The following is a 25,634-nucleotide window of genomic DNA, read 5'->3' as shown; positions in this document are numbered from 1 at the left end:
TCATAGAAACATAGAAAAATAGGCACAGGAGTAGGCCACTCAGCCTATAATATACAAAATGTGTGGTTGACCGTTGGCAAAGGAACTATAGTGCATCAGGAAAATAGGCCAATGAATCCTCTAATTTTGTTACTAAATTATTCAAGCTTGGCAGTTGCAATACTAGTAGAGCAGCTGGATCACAGCTACAGCCATCCAGGCTCAATCTTGACCTCCCATGCTGTGTGGAGTTTGCACATTCTCCCTTTGACCACGTGGGTCTCCTCCGGGTGTTCTGGTTTAGTTTCAATTGCAGAGAAATATAGAACACATGAATGAAAAATATGCAAAAAAGTAATGATGATAAAGGAAACCGGCCATTGTTAGCTGTTTGCTAGGTGAGACTCAACAAGATGACTTTGAAGCTGGCAGGACGGGTGAGGGAGGGATGGTGAGAGATGCATTTACTGTATATATTCAAGACCACTGGTTTATACTGAGATACTTAAAACCCGTTTTTGGATATATAAACTTGACATGAATTGTTCTGCCAGCGTCTCATGGTCTTTCTGAGAGTTTAACAAGTATGGAATTTAAGACAAATTAAACCCGTGTTCAACTCTAATGTTGTAATGAGTTAGTGATAATAACCTTTGGTCTTTGGTAGCAGTTGGACACCTGGCAATGAGTGACGCTGCTAACAATCAGGATGATCATAGTTCAAGATTTTCAGGTAACATATCTAAATCTTTGTTCTAACGACCAATCTTGCCATGAATACCCACAACACTATTCCTACATTTATTGATTTAACTAAGGTCTCAATAGGATTAGCTTGTATTGCTGCCAGTTTCTACATCTACGCCACGCTGCTGTGGAAAAGCAGCAAACGCAAATCAAAGATTTATCCCACCCCAGTCATTCGTCCTTCTCCTCACTCCCATCTGGCAGAAGGTACAGAAGCTAAAAAAACAAACATCACCAGATTCAGCAAGTTTCTTCTCCACTGTTATCAGGAGTATGAACGGTCTTTCCATAAGCTAGGGTTCTATCCTATTCACCTCTACCTGTTTGCGGACATTGGACTTGTCTATGGAACTGGTGCGCTACAACGCTGAGAACTATATTCTGCACTCTGTATCTTCCTCTTTGCTCCATCTATTGTATTTGAGTGTGACTTGATTTATTTATGTATGGTATGTCTAATCTGTTTGGATAGCATGCAAAACAAAGCTTTGCACTGCACCTTGGTACATGTGACAAAAATAGACCTAAACCTATAACTTCAAGAGAAAGAGTGACCAGAGTCCAGATTGAAGGTTGTCAAGTTAGTGGCAACTGCCACAAAATGTCAAAATCCCAGTCTCTTTCAAAAATGGAGCATGAATGCCATTGGGATAGGGCCATTTAACTAAGGTCTCAATAGGATTAGCTTGTATTGCTGCCAGTTTCTCCTCTCCTCAAGAAAAGGGGGGATCTGGTGAGATGCGGGTGGAATTAGCATATCACCTTTGTTTTAGAAACAAGCAGGAAAGAATAACATCTGCTCGATGCAGAAATGAAATTAGATTTGTCTCCCTGAGGAATGCCGAATTATAAATCACCAAGGACTTTATGATTTCTCTGTTATCCTAGTGATCATACTGGTCACAGTCATTACAGATTTTTACGGTAAATATTAGTTTGTATGGGAGATTTTTATTAATTACATATTCTGCATATTGTATTTGTAAATTTATGACCACATAAATACAAACTATATTTGTTTAGACAATATTGTGGACTTCTAACTGATGCACAAAATCCAAGACATTAATATGTCAACACCACAATCATTACATTCCCCTCTTAACATGCTGGCTAGACAGAATCCTCAGGGAGGGAGCAAATGCATAATTCATCCTATTCCCTTATGGTACCTTCAATACAAAATAATGACCATGTTTAAAAGAGCATAGAGACGATAAAGGATCAAGTTAAACTCTTGGTGTTTCTAACTTAAAATATTGCATATGGATACATTCCGACTTAATTTACCTATGGAAAGTACTGGAGTATGTTTATTATATTCCGATCAAGGCAAGGATCTGACAAGTACAAAATCCAGGACAAAAGATATGGGTTTTCCCCCCTTAAACATGAATTTAGTTCAAAGCTTAATACAAATTAGATTTACCAGCATTAGATTTACTTCACAAATGTGGCAGAGTTACTCTGTAATATGCAAGCAGGATACCACTAGTGCTCTCAGCCTGAAAACACTGCTCTACTGTCAAATAACTTCAAGGTAATGGTGTGTGATGTCTCATGTCCTGGGTCAGGGTCAAATACTGATTGACAATGTTTCTGGTGGACTGCTACACAGACTCAACATTACTCTAAATAAAGGGTGAGGAATAGCTATTATGGTAGTGCAGGGAGAATACAATTAATAATAGTTGTCTGTATAAAACAGAATCAAAGACCAACTTCAAATTTGTTTGTTTTGTCTCAGCGAGAAGACATTCAAAACTTTATTCATCAAGATGACCAAGAGTTCAAAATCGAATCATAGGCAGTGCAATAGTCTGATTTGTTCATTAGTATTATTTTAGATAACACAAGAACTACTGCATCGAATAACATGAGAACAAAAGGACAGTTTTTTTTTTAACATGTTTGCGCAAAATCCTTTTATTTGTTGCTAAAGACTGTTTAAAATGATCAAAGAGTTGGGGAAATTTGAGCATAATAATGCTGCACAATAACATTTTCTTTCCAGCTACAAGTATGCAGGAGTAGGCCATTCGAAGGGCCGAATGGCCTACTCCTGCACCTATTTTCTATGTTTCTATACACAATATAACAAAGCAAATTTCTTACATAATTGATTAATTAACTGTAAAACCAGAAAACATACCAAGAAACTGCTTAAACTATTTACTGTTGGTGGATATCCTACAGATTAACAATCACAACATTGGTTTAGGTTCAGGGACCTACTTGCAATGTCAACCTAGCCAGTTATCACTCAATTAATTGTGCATCACACCCACAGCTCAGCATGGATATGCATAATGCCACTTGTAGGTATGTTACATTACTTACCTTCAGCGGCGCTGCAATTCTGCCACTGGCCGTGTGCACGATTTTGGCGCGTTTGAGGGGGGGGGGGGGGTTAAAACGCGTTTTTTCCCCTACCTTGTCCTGGATTATATTTGGTTGGAGTGCAAGCTTTTGCTGAAGAATCGTTCCGACGGGCATTCTGTCTATTTATTTTATTTATTTATTTTTAAATGGCCCGACTCGTTCAGCGCTGGAGTCATTTTAAAATCAGCTTCTAAAGCCGTCAACGCCGACAACGGGGACAGATTTCATGTAGGTGACAGGTAAAAGAAAGCGGTTTATTTTTATGTATAAAAGTGGTCCTTAAGATACCTTTAGTTCACATTTTAAGTTGCGAAACGGTGATTTAGTCCCCATACCAACCCACAGTGTTTTTCATGCAGATATGGGGATCTAAATCACTGCAAGCCGCAACGTTCCAAATGCACGCGTTCCAGAAAAACCTACAGGCAAGTTGATTTAAATGGCCATTAATTTACAGGTATTAAACATTAAATTCCTTCCATTTGGCCTATAAATCCATGACAATGAGATTTAAAAATTATGTTATATTGTGAATTCTTGTGTGAACGTTATTTGGACACCGGATATTTATAAATGTTAATCTATTCTTAAGAAATTGATAGATGTTTAGATCTAGTAATTGGATTTTGTAATTAGCTACAATTAGGTAACTAACTAATTATATGCTTTAATTTCAAGTCATCTAAGTAAGATTGTTTCATATTTGTTTCAGAATGCTTCAATCTATATAATAACTGAAAATTTATTTTAGTTCTCTTAATTTTTAAGAAAGTTATGGCCATTTCAGTCCTCGATCACAGCTTTAAGTGTTAAGTCAATGGAAAAGCAATAGAGAACAAGATGCTAATTTCCGAGTATGAAAATGGCCATAACTTTTTTAATACTGAAGATATGAAAGTGAATTAGGTGTCAAATTAAACTTATTTTTATGCTTTATCTGATGGGATAAATTACAGACTTGATTATCAAAATCTCAACATTTTGTAACATTGCTACCACATGCCATACCCAGATTGCAAATTTAACATGAAGAGGTTTCCGCTGCCACGCCTGGGAAAGAAGTTAATAAAAGTAGAGGGATTAGTCACCAGCATTATTCTATTTTTATTGCAGGTACAAAGCAAAACCTGCAAAACCAAATCTTTCAGGAAGCATTGATAAAACAGAATCTTTCAATTGTATGGTTAGTCCTTTCAGGAGAGGCAGAGGTTCACTTACACCTCCCCCAACGTCATCTACTGTATCCACTGTTCCAGGTGTGGACTCCTATATATCGGCGAGGCCAAGCACAGACTGGGCGATCGTTTCGCTCAGCCCGCCTTCGCCGACACGATCTTCCGGTTGCCAAACGCTTTAACTCATCCTCCCAGTCTCCACCAAAGATACTATAGCGGAGTATCTTTGGTCTCCACTATGTCCCTGTACCCAAAAAAGCAAGGAATGACTACAGGCCTGTCGCACTGACTTCTGTAGTCATGAAGACCCCTGAAAGGCTTGTGCTGGCCAAGCTGAAAAATATCACAAATCCCCTGCTGGACCCTCTGCAGTTTGCATACCGGGCCAATAGATCTGTTGATGACGCAGTCAACCTGGACCTGCACTTCATCCTCCAGCACCTAGACCGCCAGGGGACCTATGCAAGGATTTTGTTTGTTGATTTTAGCTCTGCATTCAACACCATTGTGCCAGAGCTACGACACTCCAAACTTTCCAAGTTGACTGTGCCTAAACCTCTCTGTCGGTGGATCACCAGCTTCCTAACAGACAGGAAGCAGTATGTGAGGCTGGGAAAGCTCATCTCGGACCCCCTGACCCTCAGCATAGGAGCACCGCAAGGCTGCGTACTCTTCCCTCTCCTATACACCAATGACTGCACCTCCACTGACTCCTCTGTTAAGCTTCTCAAGTTTGCGGACGACACAACCCTGATTGGACTGATCCAGGATGGAGTGGAATCTGCCTACAGACAGGAAGTGTCACAGCTGAGGTCCCTGGTGCCATTGCAACAGCCTGGAGCTCAATGCTCTTAAGACAGTGGAATTGATTGTAGGACTTTAGGAGAGCTCCCCCTCCCCTCACCCCACTCACCATCAACAACACCACAGTCACATCTGTGGAGTCTTTTAAGTTCCTGGGAATCATCATCTCCAAGGACCTTAAATGGGAGGCCACCATCGACTCCACAGTCAAAAAGGCACAATAGAGGATGTACTTCCTCCGGCAGCTGAGGAAGCACAGTGAACAGACACTGTAATTCTAAAAAGAAACATTTGCTACATGTTTACATTCTGTTCAGTAAGCGGAGGAATTCTGCCTTGAGAATAGATGTGTAATCTACGACCAGATGATTTTATCAGTCTGAATGAATTAGAATTCAGTTCAGAGGACAGTAATTGAGTATTGATAATCTTCAAATGTATGCCACCGGTTCTGTGTGACTTAGTCTCAGTCTGTAGGTCAGTTGAGAAATTAGGTTGAAGTTGCAAATAATAAACGATGATAACCAACCAAATTTCTGAGTTTTCTAGCAAGGCAACCACACCTGTTACATTGGGCTTGTTATTTTCATATTTCCAGCTCAAATTATGGTAGTCTCTTCAAATTAGGTATACATATTGACCAAGAATCTATAAGTACAGTTGATGGCTTGTATATAATCATAATTGCAGAGCTGCCAAGTTTTGTGAGAGTATCTCAGTATTCTAGTACCTGAAAATCAGTATTTTGCTGAGGAAATCAGTATTTTTACGCGGTGCAATTTTGCTGAAAAAAGTGTTATTTTTTAAGTGCGGTCATACCCATGTAAGAGTACAAGAATGCATAACTTTGCTACCAATTGACATGTCTTCTACGCACGTTACTTGATTCATTACCATCTCTTTGTATATTGCTGTTTGAACGGCTGCTTCCTGATTTTAGCACCAGATGATGATGTAGAAGCCATTTTGGAAGCCTCCCTCTCCCTCCCTCGCTCTCTCCCTCCTTCCTCTCCCCCTCTCTCTTTCCAACCTCTCTCCTTCATTTTTTCTCCCTCCCCCTCTTATTCCCTCCCTCCCTCCCACTCCCTCTATCCTTCTTCCTCCGTCTCTTCCTCCCCTAAGAGTCAGACCCATAGCGCTGTGTAAAGGCAATAGCTCTCCAACTGGGAGAGCTATTTTTAGAACCCATAGCGTTTAAAATTCCCACGCCTTAAACTGACAGCGCTGTTTAAACCTGGAGCGGGACAGGCAGATCAAAAATTATTAAAAATAACTAACCAGATCTTGAAATTTAAAATACTAATAGATTTAATCTGCTATAATTTTTAAAGTTTCAGTATGACTTTTTATATCCATGCATTTTTTATGCAGCAAGATGAAACAGGAAGTCAGGCTGATTTTGAAAAAATCCGTATTTTACAAAGCAAATCCATACATCCGTATTCTGATCGCATTTCCGTACAAAATACGGAAAATCCGTACTACTTGGCAGCTCTGTAATAGCTCTATCCAGGTTTTTTTTAAACAACGTCAGGTGCCCCATACATTACAGAATAGGTGTGAGAGTCGGTGTGTTTATAGTAAATGTCAGCAGATAGCGTGTTTCCCAAGATGGAGACAGAGGTTCAGAAAAAGGTATGGGGGTGTCAGAAATGATCCAAGTGGATTTAAAGACAGGTTGGGATTTATATCGGCACTACCTCCAGCACTCATGTGGAACTCATCAATTTTAACACCATCACTACTAACATCCACCCCACAAAGAAATTCACTTGGACAATTTCTGACACTTCTGTCCACAAACATCCTTCACCTTGCTCTACCTCACCATTTCTCGGGGAGTTTTTTAATCTCTCATTGTCGGTTTCTATCCATCACTCCCAGCTGTTGGCTCTCAATTCCACGCCTCCCCCAAAAGGCCCCATCTGCCCATCCATCTACCAAGCCATGGCTCACTATTTTCTCTCACCTTTTTATACTGCTATCTGTATAAATGAGTACATGTGATACCCATCTCTTTCCCAGGATGTGCTGTGCTTGGAAGAACAGTCCTGACCTGAAACATCACTTATCCGTTCTCCAGAGATGATGCCTGACCCGCTGAGTTACTCCAGCAATTTGTGCCCCTTTATGTGCTAAGTGCTTCACAACTAATGAATTATTTTCAAGTAAATTCACTGTTATGTAAGCAAATGCAGTTCAAGTTCAAATTTATTTGTCACATGCACCATTAGGTGCAGTGAAATGTAATTTACCATGCAGTGTTACAATTAAAAAAGGACACAATACACAACATAATTCAACACAGACATCCACCACAGCATTCTTCACTGTGGTGGAAGGCAATACAGTTCAGACAGTCCTCCTCCTCCCTTGTTCACCCGTAGTCAGGGCCTTGACCCTCCATAGTCGCCACTACGGACGGCCCGATGCTCAAGCCCTCTGGTCGGGATGGTCGGAACAGGTCGAGCACACCCCACAGCCTGGAGCTCCCAAATCGGCCACCTCCTTACCGGAGGCCGCGGCTTTCAGATGTTGTAGGCGACAGGCCGGCGGTCGCAGCACTTCTCCGGCGACCCCCGGCGAGGGATTGCCCGCTCCACGCCTGCCGCCAGAAGCTCCACAGACCGAGGCTCCAAGATGTTGTAGGCTGCAGCGCTTCTCCAGCGATTCACGGCAAGGGGGTCCGCGATGTTACAGTCCCCGCTGCGCCGCCGCTGAAGCTCGGGGCCCGACTCCAGGAAAGGCCGCACCAAACCAGCTGTAAGGCCGCGAGGATGGGGCGAAGAAGCTACAAGGAAGAAAGTCACCTCTCTGTCGAGGTAGGTGCCTGAAAAACGGTTTCTCTATTTCCCCATCACCACCCACCACACAACACACAGAGAAACACTAAAACATACTTTTGGACATACTAAAAAAAACAAAAAAAGTCGAAACAACCAACCTGCTGCAGTCGAGAAAGTCGACTCACAGCGCCACCGGAACCGGAATCTCCACATAAATGCCTCAAACTGCAAAGAGGTAATTGAGTAATGAATATGATTTTGATTAAAAAGGATCCAAGTTCTACACGCTGTAAGAATGACTAATTAATGGCAAATGTCATAACAGCGCATTAATGAAAAACAAGATGCCTTTGATAATGCATTCGTTCAGCGATATTATCGATCTGAATTATCACAGATTTTGATGTGCAAAGGTTTCTAGTTTGGATGCAATCTAGTGGTCGTGGTCAAAACATCAGTGTATTTTTTGATGAAACTTGTGACGACCGAAGTATTCTCATTCAGGTTGATGAAGTGGTCTTGAATGTGACCTAGTCGACCGACTCAAGGCAGTTTTGAAGTAGACGATCGGCTTCCTCAGACCACCGCTGTATTACTCCTGAGTCTCGTGCTTCAACCTCTGTCTGCAAGCTGGCAGAACCAGATCCGACAGAAAATCAGACTGCCTAAAATGAGGGTGCGGGATAGTGTGATTAGCGGACTTGGGGGTGTAGCAGCGATCAAGAGACTTAACACCCCAAGTGGGGCAGATGGTATTTGGGGAGTATGTTTCTCAGTTAGCTTGATTGAAGTTACTGGTGGTGATGAACAGGGTTTGCTATTTCATCAGCCAAGCATAATTTGTTCAGTGCCACCTTGGCGCTAGTTTGGGTGGTATGCAGATGGCCAACAAGATGGAAAAACCTAGTTCCCTCAGTATATAAAAGATTGTGTCATTTTATGAACAAGTATTCTACATCTGGGGAGCAGAATTGAGCTAAGACAGTCACATTGGTGTACCCAAAACTTTGAACATTAAGCAGATACCATCACTTTTCCCCTTGTCTCAGGATCTTGTTTAGTCCATACTTGGTTGTATAGCAGTGTCAAGCGAGTCAGGGATAAGCAAGCCATCCTTCGGTGAAACAAAGAACAAAACCTTGTACTAAGTTTGTTAAGCTTGTTCTTGAGTGATTGAACATTATGTAGGGCGGCTGTTGTGTTGCCCATCGGTTCAGCTGCACTTGGAGCTACCTATCCCCTACCTACAGTCACACCTCCATGTTTTCCTCACACTCACATCTCTGCGGTAGCGTCAAGTATAATAGAGATCCGTCAATCACCATTTCCTTTGAAATATGGTTGATAAAACTTTCAGCAGTGGAACTAATGACTTTCAGTGTTGGAATGGATAAATAAGCAAAAAAGTATCACAAGAGGAGCTTCATGTAAAGTGTTGCCATTCTGTAGCACCATCTTGATCCTTCAAATAATGAATGCATTGTTTATTATGAAGTAACTACGTTTAGACTATGGAACAGTTTAGAATTAATGAGCATAACAACCTCAAGCCACGATGCCTTAAGCCAGTTGCCAGGACTTGAAGGCCCAAGCAACAGGGAGAGTTTGGACAGGATAGGACTTTATTCTTTGGAACGCAAGAGGCTGAGGGGTGATCTTATAGAGGTGTATAAAATCACAAGGGAAAATAGATTGGGTGAATGCAGAGTCTTTTACCCATGGGATCGGAATCAAGAATCAGAGCATATAGGTTTAAGGCGAGAGGGAGAAATTTAATAGAAGTCCGAAGGGCAACTTTTTCCACATAGATGGTAACATAGTGATGCAGAACGAGATGCAAGAGGAGGAAGTTGAGGCAGGTACTATAATAACACTTAAAATTTGGACAGGTACAATTGATCAGAAAGATATAGAGGGATATGGGCCAGACATGGGCAGGTAGGATTAGTGCAGTTGGGACATCTTCGTCGGCATAGGGAAGTTGGACCCAAAGGTCTGATTCGATGCTGTATGACTTAAGCCAGTTTTACGATTTGACTGCCTCACCTTTACAATCCCAGCTACCCTTGATTATCAGAAAAAAATTACCTCTGCCTAAAAAATAGTTCAAATATAATCTGCTTCTACTACACCAGCAAAGAAAAATAACTTTCACATAATTTACCTTAAAAAGAGGACCCATCATTTTTTTACCTCTAGTTTTAGATCATCCCACAAAATGCTTGTCCATATCCACCCTGTCAAGCTCTCTGGATCTTCCGTTTCAGACAAGCCCCCTAATCCAGTAGATACAAACCAAATCCACCCAACTTATCCCCATAAGGCAGCGCTGCCATTCCAAGTATCAACCTCTGGAGCGAATCAAATGCAAAATACACCTTTCCTTAGTAGTAGGAAATGGTACAACCAGTACTGTACACATATTCCAAATATGGCTTCACCAATGCCGTGAAAAAACAAACTCATAACCTCTTTAATCAATCAGTTCACCTTGAAATAAACAAGAACAGTTTGTAGCTTTCCTGGTCACCTAATATATCAACAAGGCATTCTCCTCTCAATTTAATCCCTCTACAACTACTGCTTTAACTATTGCATGCTTAGTTTACTGCCTAGTTTATTTATTCATAAACATGACTGCTATCGTCTATAGTCCAGCCCTAATTGCTCCCAATTAGGGGATCATGACAGAAGCCTCCTCGTTGCAATCCCCGGAAACAACAACACGATGCACTTTGTGACGCGTCGGGCGACCAATTATGTCAATATGTTGGACGACGACAGAAGCCAACAGCGAGCTACATGTCGTCTGACACACGAGCGAACGAAGGAGACCTGGGTCAGAGTTAACCATGTTGGTGGATCTGTACATGTGGGCCACACCAGCAACGGAAGGCGGATTTCCTTCCCAGAACACTATAAGTGAACCAGATATTATTTTGGGAGGGAAAAATGTAATTTTATGGATTATGGCCTAAACATAGCATTTTCAAAACCTAGTCCTACCACATGAATTTACGTTTCCCAGTTACCATGGTGGAATTTGATCAATGTATCTGAATTTATTGCTAGCCCAACAACGTAATCACCATGCTGGTATATTCAAATATCTCTATACTTGTAAAACTCTGATCATGGATGTGTGTGTATTTGTGTGTGTGTGATGTTCGTGTGCGTTTCACATCTCCTCGAAAACACGACGAGCTAACGTTGAATTTTTTACATATTCCGACAGAGATTTACGGCATGATGTCAAAACTCGCCTTATCTGAAAATTTAATGCATTATTACTTGAGTTATTCATAAAAATGTTCACAAATCTCAAATAACTTAGAAAATAAACGAGATGGTCTCGCTGATGACGTTACAAAGGATCTGACTGCCTGCCTCTGCTCGCGCTGCGAGTGACGTCACCCCTGTTACGTCTTCTGTACTTCTTGGCTTCTTAATTTTCATTTCTTTAAATTTGTCACTTAGCTATTTAAACTACAGCTCAGGTCGTGCTGCGCGCTCCGCTGGGCTCCTTGAAGTTCTAAAACACGGCGGTGGCGGTCGTTATCGGCGCGCAGGCGCGGGGCAGCCATTACTCCCTCTGGGAGAGGCCGTCTATGGAGACCTGCGATTCCTCCGTCGATCGCAGGGACTCGGGGAATCATGACGCCTTTTCTTCGCTGGTGATCCCGATCCCACCTGGCAATCTCTGGCCGTCACGGGGGACGACCTCCTCTCCGTCTCCCCCGCCCGATCGTGGGTGGGCTTCCCCTCACGGAAGCCACGATAGGCCGGCCCTCGCTCGGGCCCGGCGCCTGGTAGGGAGGCTGCTGCTCCACAACCTGGGTATGTGCTGCCTCTACCCCCTCCCCCTCCCTCTCAAACCCCTCCCTCTCTCCCCTCCCTCCTTCTCTGCCCTCCCCTCCCTCTTCCCCTCCCCCTCCCTCTCTAGGGAGTGGTGAATATTGGGACCATGGGCGAGTGGTGGAGTACTGCGTTCGGGAACCAGCCCTCCCGTGACGCCACGCGCCCCCCGCCCCCTCAATCTCTACCCCCCTCCCCCTTTCTAGCCACGCCTGTGCAGTTGGGGGTTATGCGTGAGTGGATAGGATGGGGTAAAAGGAACGAATGAATAATATAAATATATCAAGGTGTGCGTGTGTGTGTGTGTGTGGGGGGGGGGTATGTGTGTGGGGGGTGTGTGTGTGTGTGTGTGGGGGTGTGTGTGTGTGTGTGTAGGGGGGTGTGTGTGTGTGTAGGGGGGTGTGTGTGGGAGGGGGGGTGTGGGGGTGTGTGGGTGTGGGGGGGCTGCCCCCCCCCCCCCCCCCCACCGGAACCGCGCGTTGAGGGGGACGGGGCCCAACGGGTCCCACTTGGTCTAGTAACCTCCTAAAAACTACATGTCATCACTGAGAGGGTACACAAAATTGCTGGGGAAACTCAGCGGGTGCAGCAGCATCTATGGAGCGAAGGAAATAGGCGACGTTTCGGGCCGAAACCCTTCTTCAGTACGGTTATCACTGAGATGTAGGGATGCTCCACATTGTTTGCTCAGCTGTAATTACATTACCAGAACACCAGTTGGTGTTCTGCAGAGCCAATTGTTGTGACTCAGCCCCTTGCCATTCACTTATCACTTATGTGGGCATTTCAATATGCCTATAGCAATTGGAAGAATCCCATGACAGCATAATGAATTAATTATTCCATATAGAAACAAGGAACTGCAGATGCTGGTTTACAAAAAAAGACAAAGTGCTGGAGTAACTCAGCAGGTCTGCCTGATTCAGAGTTACTCCAGCACTTTGTATCTTTAAGCAGTTTCAGTTTGTGAAACAGTGATTATTAAATGCAACATAACTGAGTCAAGAAACCACATCAATGCCTCTACTTCCTCATAAGTCTAAGAAACTTTGGCATGTCTTTATTGACTCTTACCAATTTCTATAAATGCACCATCAAAATCATCAGGATGTATCACAGCTCAGTCTGGCAAATACTCCATCCAAGACCACAGGAAATTACACAAAGGAGTGAACATCACTCAAATCAGCCCCTCCACCTCTCCATCGACTATCTAGACCAGGAAGCCTCGGGAAAACAGAAAATATAATCAAAGGACAATGGCACCAGAGACCTGGGTTCGATCCTGACTACGGGTGCTGTCTATATGGAGTTTGTACATTCTCCCGTGATCACCCGGGTGCTCCGGTTTCTTGCCACACTCCAAAGACATGCAGGTTTGTAGGTTAATTGGTTTTGGCAATAAATTTCCCTAGTGTGTAGTATAGTGCTCGTGTACGGGGATCACTGGTCGGTGTGGACTCGATGGGCCGAACGGACAGTTTCGGCTCTGTATCTCTAAACTCACACCTTGGTCATTCCTTCTTCCCTTTCCCATCAGGCAGCCGATACAAAAGGTCATAAGTCATAAGTGATCGTGGCAGAATTAGGCCATTCAGCCCATCAAGTCTATTCTAACATTCAATCATGGCTGATCTATCTCTCCCTCATAACCCCATTCTCCTGCGTTCTCCCCATAAACCCTGACACCCGCACTAATCAAGAATCTATTTATCCTGCCTTAAAAATATCCATTGACTTGGCCTCCATAGCTTTCGGTTGCAAAGAATTTCACAGATTCACCACCCTCTGACTAAAGAAATTAGGCATTACGGAGATGTGGCTACAAGAGGATCGGAATTGGGAGCTAAATATTCAAGACTACATATCTTATCACAAGGATGCACATGTGGGCAAAGGGGGTGGGGTAGCACGGCTGGTAAGGAATGAAATTCAGTCCTTAGCAAAGGGTGACATAGGATCAGGAGATGTAGAGTCCCTGTGGGTAGAGCTGAAAAGCTGCAAAGGGTAAAAAGACTCTAATGGGAACGTAAAGAGTAGCCAGGATATAGGGTACAAATTGCATTAGGAAATAAAATCGGCATGTAGGAAAGGAAATGTTACGGTGGTCATGCAGGTAGAGTGGGAGAATCAGGCTGGCACTGGACCCCAAGAGAAAGAATTTGTAGAGTGCCTCCGAGATAGTTTATTAGAACAGCTTGCAGTGGAGCCTACCAGGGATAAGGCAATTCTAGATTTAGTATTATGCAATGAACCAGATTTAACAAGAGAACTTGAGGTAAAGTAACCACAAGGCGTTAGTGACCACAATATGATTAGAGGTAGACAAAAAGCTGGAGAAACTCAGCGGGTGAGGCAACATCTTTGGAGCGAAGGAATGGGTGGCGTTTCGGGTCGAGACCCTTTTGCAAGTCGCAATTGCTAGCATTTATTTTAAGAGGACTAGAATACAAAACAGGGATGTAATGCTGAAGCTCTAAAGTGCTGGTCAGGCAGGAATTGGGAGCTGATGTGGGGGTGCACCTGAAGAAGAATCTCGACCTGAAACGTCGCCCATTCCTTCGCTCCATAGATGCTGCCTCACCCGCTGAGTTTCTCCAGCTTTTTGTCTACCTTCGATTTTTCCAGCATCTGCAGTTCTTTCTTAAACAATATGATAAGATTTAACCTCAAATTTAACATCCTTTAATTCTGAGGCTATGACCCACTAGTGGAAACATGCTCTCCACATCCACTCTATCCAAGCCTTTCACTATTCGGTAAGTTTCAATGAGGTTCCCACACATCCTTCTAAACTCTAGCGAGTTCATGCCTAGTGCCATCAAACGCTCATCACGTGTTAACCCACTCATTCTTGTAAAGCTCCTCTGTACCCTCTCCAGAGCCAGTGCATCCTTCCTCAGATATAGTGCCCAAAATTGCTCACAATACTCCAAATGCTGCCTGACCAGCACTTTAGAGCTTCAGCATTACATCCCTGTTTTGTATTCTAGTCCTCTTAAAATAAATGCTAGCAAATTAAGTGACTTGCAAATTAACATTTTGGGAATCCTGCACCATCACTCCCAAGTCCCTTTGCGCCTCCGATTTCTGGATTCTCTCCCCAATTAGAAAATAGTATTCCTACTACCAAAATGCATGACTCCACACTTTGCTACACTATATTCCAGCTGTCACCTCTGCCCACTCTCCCAATCTGTCCAAGTCCTTCTGCAGATTCCCTGCTTTCTCTACACAATCTGCCACTTCACCTATTTCCGTATCATCTGCAAACTTGGCCACAAAGCCTTCAATCCTCTCGTCCAAATCATTAATATACAACGACCCAGTAGCGACCCCCGTGGAACTCCACTGGTCACTGGCTGCCAACCAGAAAAGGCCTCCTTGACTGCCTCTCTTTGCCTTCTGCCATTCAGCCAACCTGTCATCCATGCTGGTATCTGCCCTTTGATACCATGGGTTCTCATCGTCTTTCCCAGCCTCGTGTGGCACCTTATCAAAGGTTTTCTGAAAATCTAGGAAAACAACATCCACCGACTCTCCTTTGTCTGTCCTGCTATTTACATCTTCAAAGAATTCCAGCAGATTCATCAGGCAAAATCTCCCCTTCATAAAACCATGCTGACTTTGGCATATTTTATCATGAACTTCTAACTACTCTGTAACCTCATCCTTTATAATGGACTCTAAAATCTTACCAACCACTGAAGTCAAACTAACCAGCCTAATTTCTATTATTCTGCTTTGCTCCCTTCTTGTCCTGCGGGGTAATATTGGCAATTTTGCCACTTGTCTGGAACCACTCCTGACTCCAGTGATTCTTGAGATATCACTAATGCCTCCACAATCTCTAAAGCCACCTCTTTCAGAACCCCAGGGCGCAATCCATCTGGTCCACGTGACTTATCCACCTTCAGTCCTTTCAGCTTCCCAAGCACCTTCTCCTTAGTAATAGCCACTCCTCTAACTTCCACCACCTAACTTGAATTTCAGGCACGTTGCTGGTGTTGTTGCTGAAATATATACGTCCAGATTCAGGAACAGCTTTTTCCTCACTGCTATCAGCTCTTGAATGGACCTCTCATAATTTACGGGTGTGAACAACATTTTCACCACCGGATCAGAAAATTCACATTCAATTTAATTCCCATTCTAGAGACTTGATCACAGAAATGGCACGATGAAGCGGGTGAATATTCCCTGTGCTACTATTTCAAAGGAAAGGAGGAAAGTGCTGCCCTGTACAAAGGTCGGTATTAATAAGACAAACATTAATTGTCCATCCTTACCTGTACCTTTTCAGATATTTTTTCAACTGTACTTTTCCTCACTGTTCATAGTGAACTACACTTCTCCTGGTGAACGCGTTTCAACAAGAGGCCTAAAAAACCTATCATACTCTCGTCAGTCATAAATAGTTATCCAATCCAGTCTTTTAGCTTGTTGTTATTTTCTAAGTGAGTAAGAAGCATTTTCTAAGTGAGCTGCGTCTTTGGGATGTGGGAGGAAACCCACACGCTTGCAAGGAGAATGTGCAAATTCAACACAGACTGTGCCCGAGGATAGGATCGAACACAAATCTCTGGCGTGTGAGGCAGCAAGTCCACCAGCTGTGCCACTATATTTTATTTTCCAACACACAAAAAATTATACGTTGATAACTTTGGTTACTAAAAAAAAAGAAACTATCCATTTTCAGTCTTAAATCTCTAAGTTACGCTATGTCCCCCTTTACAGCTACTGTATGTTTAAATTCAGTACAAGACTATGGGGCAGTACGTTGGCCATAACGTTGCTGCCTAAAATAGCCAGAGACACGGAATTGATCCTGAATATGGGTGCTGTCTGTATAGTTTGCTCCTTTTCTCTTTGATCACATGAGTTTTCTCTGAGTGCTCTTGTTTCCTTCCACATTCCAAAGGTGTCCAGTTTAAACCAGCATCTGCAGTTCCTTCCTGCACACACGATACTATACGATAGAACTTTATTAATCCCAGGAGGGAAATTGTGTGTGTGTGGGTGTGTGTATGTATGTATGTATATATGTATGTATGTATGTATGTATGTATGTATGTATGTATGTATGTATGTATGCATGTATATATGTATGTACCGAGTACTATGTTTACATATTCTGTTGTGCTGCTGCAAGTAAGGATTTCAATGTTCTAACTGGGACGTGCGAGAATAAAACACTCTTGACTTACGTCGCTAATGAGTGGGATAGAACTAGTGTACGGGTGATCGATGGTCGGCATGGACTCGGTGGGCCGAAGGGCCTGTTTCCACGCTGTATCTTTAAATTAAACTAAAAACACTAAAACCAGAGGAAATCTAAAGAAGGGTCTCTACCCGAAACGTCACCCAATTTCTTCTATCCAGAGATGCTGGATGCTCCATGGAGTTCCCCCGCACAATTAAAGCATGGAATAGTCTTCACCCTACCATACATACCCAACCAGACGCAACTAAATTTAAGGTAGCACTTTTTTCCCAAGAATCCTTTTTTGCATAAGTCCAAGTCAAGAGTCAAGAGGGTTTTATTGTCATGTGTCCCAGATAGGACAATGAAATTCTTGCTTGCTGCAGCACAAGAATATGTAAACATATGTAAATTGCAGAATATGTAAACATAATACAGAACAGCAGATAAATGTTCAGTGTGTCTATATACCATAGATCATATATATACACAATAAATAAACAGATAAACTAATAGGCTGTTATTTTTCAGTTTGGAGTTTGGTGGTGGTGGGTCCACTCCTGTTTAAATTCCATTTGGAGTTAGATAGAGCTCTAGGGGCTAGTGGAATCAAGGGATGTGGGGAGAAGGCAGGCACAGGTTATTGATTGGGGACGATCAGCCATGATCACAATGAATGAACTCGAAGGGCCGAATGGCCTCCTCCTGCACCTATTTTTATGTTTCGATGTTTCTATGAATATTTTTGGAGGACCAGGAAACCAAAAAGCAAGAATTACTCCAGGGAGTTACTCCAGCTCCTGCGTTGGTTTTCAGCTGTCGCAATGGCAGCCAGACCTCCCACAATGCAAAGGGAGGGAGAAAGTGCACGCCGCCGACGAGTTGCCATGGCAGTGCGCATATGCAAGGTGGCCGGCTATGCCGGCGGATGAGGAACGGGCTGAGAGCGGTGTCGCGGAAACGGATGGCGGGCGGAGATGGAGAGTGACAGAGAGGGGGGCCCACGCAGAATTAAACGATAGGTGTCCTGGATGCTTGCCAAGCCGGGCAAAATGGCATGGCATTTAGGTTTCCCGGCAGGACTTTAGGTCGCCATTGGCACCCGGGCAACCATTAATTTCGAGCCCTGTTATCACTCTCAGTGAAAACATTTTCCCTCACCTCTCATCCTTCTATCAATTGTTATTAATCTATGCTCCTAGCTTTGGATTCCTCAGATAAGACCAATAGACATTTTATCCAATATATACCTCAATAAAGTCTCCCTCAAACATTATTTTCCAATGATTCCCCATTGATACAATTTTACAGTCTGAGGAATCATTACAAATCTCCGCTGCACTCTCTCTTGTGCAATTATATTTGCGCAGCAATGAGATGGCATAAACTGTACACTGTATATGAACGGATTTAACTAGTTTTGTATACATTTTGACATTACAGGTGCACAACCTTTTATCCGGAGTTCCAGAAACCGAAAAGCTCCGAAAACCGGACATTTTTTCCAGGATGTCGTTTGCACACCAAAGCTCGCGTTTGGCGCCAAACTTGACCCGAAACGACCCACGGTCAACTCAGGTCTGTACTACTGTAGCGGCTGCCTCCTCCCCGGAGACCGGGGAGACACTTAAACATCTGTAAATCATTGCTTAAATGTTAGTCAGTTAGTTTGGAGGGCTTTTATGTGAAGGGGGGGGGGGGGGGGGGTGAAGGGGGAAAATTTAATTCTTAGTCCCCTACCTGGTCGGAGAGGCGGGGAGCGGGCAATGCCTTACTGGGTCGCCGTGCAGTAAGCTCCGGAGCGCTGTGGCCCCCGACTCCCAACATCGCGGAGCTGGGGCTGCGGGCGGCGCCGGTTGGAGCTCCGACCCCGGCAACTACCCCTGGCTGCGCGGCGCTCCAAATCCAGCACCGCCCGCGGCCGGACGCCCGCAGCCCCAGCTCCGCGATGTTGAGAGTCGGCGGCCACAGCGCTCCGGTGCTTACTGCACGGCGACCCGGTAATGGCATTGCCAGCTCCCCGCTGGTATCCCAGCACTGCGACTGCCGCCGACTCCCAACATCGCGGAGCTGGGGCTGCGGGCGTCCGGCCGCGGGCGGCTCTGGATTTGGAGCACGGCGCAGCCAGGGGTAGTTGCCAGGGTCGGAGCTCCAACCGGCGCCGCCCACGGCCGGACGCCCGCAGCCCTAGCTCCGCGATGTTGGGAGTCGGCGGCCACAGCGCTCCGGAGCTTACTGCACGGCGACCCGGTAAGGCATTGCCCGCTCCCCGCCCCTCCGACCAGGTAGGGAACTAAGAATTAAAGTTTCCCCCTTCACCCCCCCCCACCACATAAAATCCCTCCAAACTAACTGACTAACATTTAAGCAATGATTTACAATGATTCCCCGGTCTCCGGGGAGGAGGCAGCCGCTCCAGACTTTTCAAGCCGCCCGCGCTACCTACCTAATCTACGCTACAAATCTTCCATTCGGAAATCCGAAAAATTCCGAAATCCGAGAAGTGTCTGGTCCCAAGGCTTTCGGATAAAAGGTTGTGCACCTGTACCTTCCTGCTCTTGCAGTCTGAATGTCATAAATTTCGGACTGTAATTAGCCCACAGTGCCTGTACCTATCAAACTAGCACCCATCTTCCAACACTAAATCTAGAGTGCAGGTTATGCTTAAATACATTCTCAAGCATCAAGTTCCAGATTCCTGTAATGGATTAATAAATCCCTCATCTGCCTGATAACCCGTAGCTCCGTGTGCTCTAGCCTTGTTGATCAACATGGGGTACCGCAAGGCTCAGTGCTGGGACCCCAGCTATTTACAATATATATTAATGATTTGGACGAGGGAATTGAATGCAACATCTCCAAGTTTGCTGATGACACAAAGCTGGGGGGCAGTGTTAGCTGTGAGGAGGATGCTAGGAGGTGGCAAGATGACTTGGATAGGCTGGGTGAGTGGGCAAATGCATGGCAGATGCAGTATAATGTGGATAAATGTGAGGTTATCCACTTTGGTGGCAAAAACAGGAAAGTAGTCTATTACCTGAATGGTGGCCGATTAAGAAAAGGGGGGGATGCAACGAGACCTGGGTGTCATGGTACACCAGTCATTGAAAAGTAGGCATGCAGGTGCAGCAGGCAGTGAAGAAAGCGAATGGTATGTTAGCATTCATAGCAAAAGGATTTGAGTATAGGAGCAGGGAGGTTCTACTGCAGTTGTACAGGGTCTTGGTGAGACCACACCTGGAGTATTGCGATAAAGGGGCAATATTTTAGGACTGAGATGAGAAAAACATTTTTTACACAGAGTGGTGAATCTCTGGAATTCTCTGCCACAGAATATAGTTGAGGCCAGTTCATTGGCTATATTTAAGAGGGAGTTAGATGTGGTCCTTGTGGCAAAAGAGATCAGGGGGTATTGAGAGAAAGCAGGTACAGGATACTGAGTTGGATGATCAGCCATGATCATATTGAATGGCGGTGCAGGCTCGAAGGGCCGAATGGCCTACTCCTGCACCTATTTTCTATGGTTCTATGTTTCTAACATGCTGTATGAAATCTTATGAACCATCTCCAAAAGAAAACATACCAAATCCGCTGGGTCTTCTGTCAGACAGCACAAAACAGGCCCTTGGGCCAACCCGTCCATGCCATCGAAGAGTTTACGAAGGAACTGCAGATGCTGGAAAATCGAAGGTACACAAAAATGCTGGAGAAACTCAGCGGGTGCAGCAGCATCATCTATGGAGCGAAGGAAATAGGCAACGTTTCGGGCCGAAACCCTTCCACAATATTCTGTTGTGCTGCAGCAATGCAAGAATTGTCATGTGTCCTATCTGGGACACATGACAATAAACTCTCTTGAATCGTGAACTTCAGTGTTTTAAATGCTCTCTCGCCCCTGATTTAATAAAGTTAACAAAAAGACTGCATCCATCCTGTTTATGCCATTCATGATTTATACTCTTCTGAAAGATCATCCCCTCAGTCTCCTCCAGTCCAAGGAATAAAGTTATCTACTCCACTGGTTCCACCTTGGATAACCCCTTATATGTTTACTTCCTATTAAATTCTTCCCTTCTTATCTTTCTTTATGGCAATAGTTTTACTATCCAGTAACAATCTCATATCTCTGCACTCTCTCCTTTCCAATTGCATTTTTCCAATGGCTGTATTCTGTATTCATGCTACGACTGACAGCGCTACTCTACTATTAAATGCCTTCAGTTATTAAAAGGAAAACCTTTTAACCATCTCCCCCCCCCCCCCCCCTCCCCACCGTGACGTACCGACGACTTTTCTTCCGCGCTGACCCCAGGCCCAACTTTCTCTAGCTACTGGTGCTGCTTCCCTCTCTCAGGTTGCCAACATCCCCAACAAGCCTTCTCTCCATCTCCTGCAGGCCCCTCTCCCCTATTCCACCTACTCCCTGTCCCATCTCCCCTCTCCCACCATCTCAGGCCCTCTCTCTCTCTCTCCTGCCCTCAGGCCCACTCTCTCCTCCACCCCCACACCACTCTCAGGCCCTTTCTCTCCTCTCCCCCCATCAGGCCCTCTCTCTCCCCCTCACTCTCAGGCCCTCTCTCTCCTCTCCCCCTACCCTCAGGCCCTCTCTCCCAGGTCCGTCTCCTCTCCCCCCCAGGCCCACTCTCTCTCCCCTCCCCATCAAGCCTCTCTCTCCCCCCCCCCCCACCCCCAGGCCCTCTCTCTCTCTCCCCCACCCCCAGGCCCTCTCTCTGTCCCCCACCCCCAGGCCCTCTCTCTGCCCCCACCCCCAGGCCCCTCTCTCTCCCCCACCCCCAGGCCCTCTCTCTCCACCACCCCCAGGCCCCTCTCTCTCTCTCCCCACCCCCAGGCCCTCTCTCTGTCCCCCACCCCCAGGCCCTCTCTCTCCCCCACCACCAGGCCCCCTCTCTCTCTCTCTCCCCCCCCCCCAGGCCCTCTCTCTGTCCTCCACCCCCAGGCCCTCTCTCTCCACCATCCCCAGGCCCCCTCTCTCTCTCTCTCCCCCACCCCCAGGCCCTCTCTCTGTCCTCCACCCACAGGCCCTCTCTCTCCACCACCCCCAGGCCCCCTCTCTCTCTCTCTCCCCCACCCCAGGCCCTCTCTCTGTCCTCCACCCCCAGGCCCTCTCTCTCCACCATCCCCAGGCCCTCTCTCTCTCTCTCTCCCCCACCCCCAGGCCCTCTCCCCCACCCCCAGGCCCTCTCTCTCCCCCACCCCCAGGCCCTCTCTCTGTCCCCCACCCCCAGGCCCTCTGTCTGTCCCCCACCCCCAGGCCCTCTCTCTGTCCCCCACCCCCAGGCCCTCTCTCTCTCTCCCACCCCCAGGCCCTCTCTCTGTCCCCCACCCCCAGGCCCTCTCTCTGTCCCCCACCCCCAGGCCCTCTCTCTCTCTCCCACCCACAGGCCCTCTCTCTGTCCCCCACCCCCAGGCCTTCTCTCTCCCCCCCACCCCCAGGCCCTCTCTCTGTCCCCCACCCCCAGGCCCTCTCTCTGTCCTATCCCCGAGCACGACCTTGGCCTTGGCGCATCTCCGGGTTGGGAGGCCCGGCGCCTCGCCTGGCGGAGAGGCTCCCTCCACCCATCCCGCCGGCCCGGCCCGGCACACGGGGAACAATAAAAAAACGCACATCGATTGCTTGCCTCAGACACAAGGTTTAAACGACGAGTAACAAGAGACGGCCGGAGCGGGAGCGGCCCTGACTCCCCACTCACCCTCCACACTCCCTCATTCACTAACCCTCCAGCCTCCCTCACCCCCTCCTTCCATTCACACCCCCACCCTCTCCCTCCCTCCTTCCCTCATTCGCCCACGCTCTTACAGGCGCTTACCCCGGGGCTCGAGCGGAGCATGGAGCACGACCTTGGTGCCGAGAAGGAGGAGTGGAGAAAGTGTGGAGGCTGTCCCCGGTGCCGGGATGTGGCGCCAGCGGCTGCTGTTGCTGTTGTTGTTGTTGTTGTTGTTGGTGTTGTCGGTGCCGCCGTCCGTCCGTCCGTCCGCAGGCGCTCGCGCTCCGCCTCCTCCCGCGCTTCCAACCGCCGCCCGCCCAGCCCCCACCGACACGCGCATGCGCGACCCCGGCATCATCGTCACCACCACCAACACGGCCATCACCCCCCGCCACCACCACCACGGCCGTCAGCCCGCGCATGCGCGACCCCGGCATCAGCACCTCCCCCTCCCCCTCCCCCCCTCCCCCCCTCCCGCTGCAACCAACCCCGCCCCATTGGCCCTCACCCTCCGACCACCCAATCAGGCGGCTCGTCTCATCCACGCCTCGGGCTCCCCCCCCCCAGCTCCACTGCAAGGGAGATAGGGCGTATTCACAGCCGCCATCTTGGAGGTGACCTTTTACCCCCACCTTCTTCACCCCCCCCCCCTTCTCTCAATAGACAGTAGGTGCAGGAGTAGGCCATTCGGCCCTTTGAGCCAGCACCGCCATTCAATGCAATCAGCCATGATCACATTGAATGGCGGTGCTAGCTCGAAGGGCCGAATGGCCCCCTCCTGCACCTATTGTCTATTGTCTATTGATTATGGCTGATGATCCCCAATCAATACCCCATTCCTTCCTTCTCTCCCCATATCCCCTGACTCCGCTATCCTTAAGAGCCCGATCTAGCTCTCTCTTGAAAGTATCCAGAGAACCTGCCTCCAGGCAGAGAATTCCACAGACTCACAACTCATTGTGTGAAAAAGTGTTTCCTCATCTCTGTTCTAAATGGCTTGCCCCTTATTCTTAAACTGTGGCCCCTGATTCTGGACTCCCCTAATATCAGGAACATGATTCCTTCACCCAAAACACCACAGATTCCTTCGCTCCAGAGATGCTGCCTGACCCGCTGAGTTACCTGCCTCTAGCATGTCCAAACCCTTAATAATCTTAGGTGGACAAAAGTGCGGGAGAAACTCAGCGGATGAGGCAGCATCTATGGAGCGAAGGAAATAGGCAACGTTTCGGGCCGAAAACCCTTCTTCAGACTGATGTAGGGTGGAGGGGGGCAGGGAGAAGAAAGGAGAAAGGAAGAGGAGGAGCCAGAGGGCTGAGGGAGAGCTGAGAAGGGGAGGAGACGGCAAGGCTACCGGAAATTGGAGGTCAATGTTCATGCTGCTAGGATGCAAACTGCCCAATGAGGTGCTGAAGCGGATGAACTCAGTGAGTTGTGTGTGGGTGCAGGAGGTAATGCAAATCAATCGTCGATGTAGCGGAGGTAAAGGTCGAGGATGGGGCCCTGGTACGTCTCGAACAAGGATTGTTTGATGTACCATACAAAGAGGCAGGCATAGCTGGGGCCCATACGCATGCCCATAGCTACGCCTTGTATTTGGAGGAAATGGGAGGAGTCAAACGAAAAGTTATTAAGGGTAAGGACCAGATCCGCTAGGCGGAGGAGAATATCTGTAGACGGGGATTGGTTGGTTCTCCGGTCAAGGTAGAACCGGAGGGCTTTGAGACCCTCCTGGTGAGGGATGGAGGTGTAGAGTGACTGGACGTCCTTGGTGAAGATGAGGGGATGGGGGCCTAGAGAACGGAATGCCCGGAGACGACGGAGAGTGTCTGAGGTGTCTTGAACATAGGTAGGGAGGGATTTAACCAGGGGGGATAGGATGGAGGCGAGGTATGTGGAAATAAGTTCTAAATTCCAGAGTATACAAGCCCAGCCGCTCCATTCTTTCAGCATATCACAGTCCCGCCATCCCAGGAATTAACCTGGTGAACCTACGCTGCACTCCCTCAATTTCCTGGGAATAGAAACATAGAAACAGAGAAAATAGGTGCAGGAGGAGGCCATTCGGCCCGTCGAGCCAGCACGCCATTCATTGTGATCATGGCTGATCGTCCCCAATCAATAACCCGTGCCTGCTTTCTCCCCATATCCCTTGACTCCACTAGCCCCTAGAGCTCTATCTAACTCTCTCTTAAATCCATCCAGTGACTTGGCCTCCACTTTCCTCTGTGGCAGGGAATTCCATAAATTCACAACTCTCTGGGTGAAAAAGTTTTTTCTCACCTCAGTCTTAAATGGCCTACCCCTTTATTCTAAGACTGTGGCCCCTGGTTCTGGACCCGCCCAACATTGGGAACATTTTTCCTGCATCTAGCTTGTCCAGTCCATTTATAATTTTATATGTTTCTATAAGATATCCCCTCATCCTTCTAAACTCCAGTGAATACAAGCATAGTCTTTTCAATCTTTCCTCATGTGACAGTCCCGCCATCCCAGGGATCAATCACAAGGATGTCCTGAAAAGAGAGGGAGATAAAGAGACAAAAGAGAAAAATAGATTAAAAAAAAGGAGAAATGTTAATCAGAATCAGAATCAGAATCACACTTTATTCACCAAGTATGTTTTGCAACATACGAGGAATTTCATTGGCCAGGTCAGTCATACAATTAAAAGTAACAGATCACTCAAAAACACATTTTAACATGAACATCGACCACAGTGACTCCTACACATTCCTCACTGTGATGGAGGGCGAAATAAAGTTCAAGTCCTTCCCTTATTTCTTCCTCGGTCGTGAGCCTCGAGCCCCCGTTGACGGAACGATCTTGACTCCCGTAGCCGGCGGCGTTCGGGCCCTCCATGTCGAGGCGATCAGCTCCTGCATCAGGGGGGGATGTCAGCTCCCCCGCACCAGGCGATCGAACCTCGCCTCAAGACATGTGAACCTACCGCGACGTTGGAGCTCCCGACTCGGCC

General features: G+C 46.6%; 1 protein-coding gene across 2 annotated transcripts in view; it reads right to left on the bottom strand.

The window, feature by feature from the left end:
* dicer1 (dicer 1, ribonuclease III) overlaps positions 1-22,942 on the bottom strand; it is a 118,139-nt gene extending 95,197 nt beyond the window's left edge. For both annotated transcript variants that reach the window (XM_033027526.1, XM_033027527.1), the window contains exon 1: positions 22,760-22,942. The gene's annotated coding sequence lies outside the window, so the exon portion shown is untranslated. The remainder of the gene's footprint in view (positions 1-22,759) is intronic.
* Positions 22,943-25,634: the final 2,692 nt, after the last annotated feature.

This window comes from Amblyraja radiata, chromosome 9, assembly GCF_010909765.2.
Source record: "Amblyraja radiata isolate CabotCenter1 chromosome 9, sAmbRad1.1.pri, whole genome shotgun sequence".
NCBI lineage: Eukaryota > Metazoa > Chordata > Chondrichthyes > Rajiformes > Rajidae > Amblyraja > Amblyraja radiata.
Note: the sequence above shows the minus strand (reverse complement) of the source record. Positions and strands in the feature narration are given on the sequence as shown.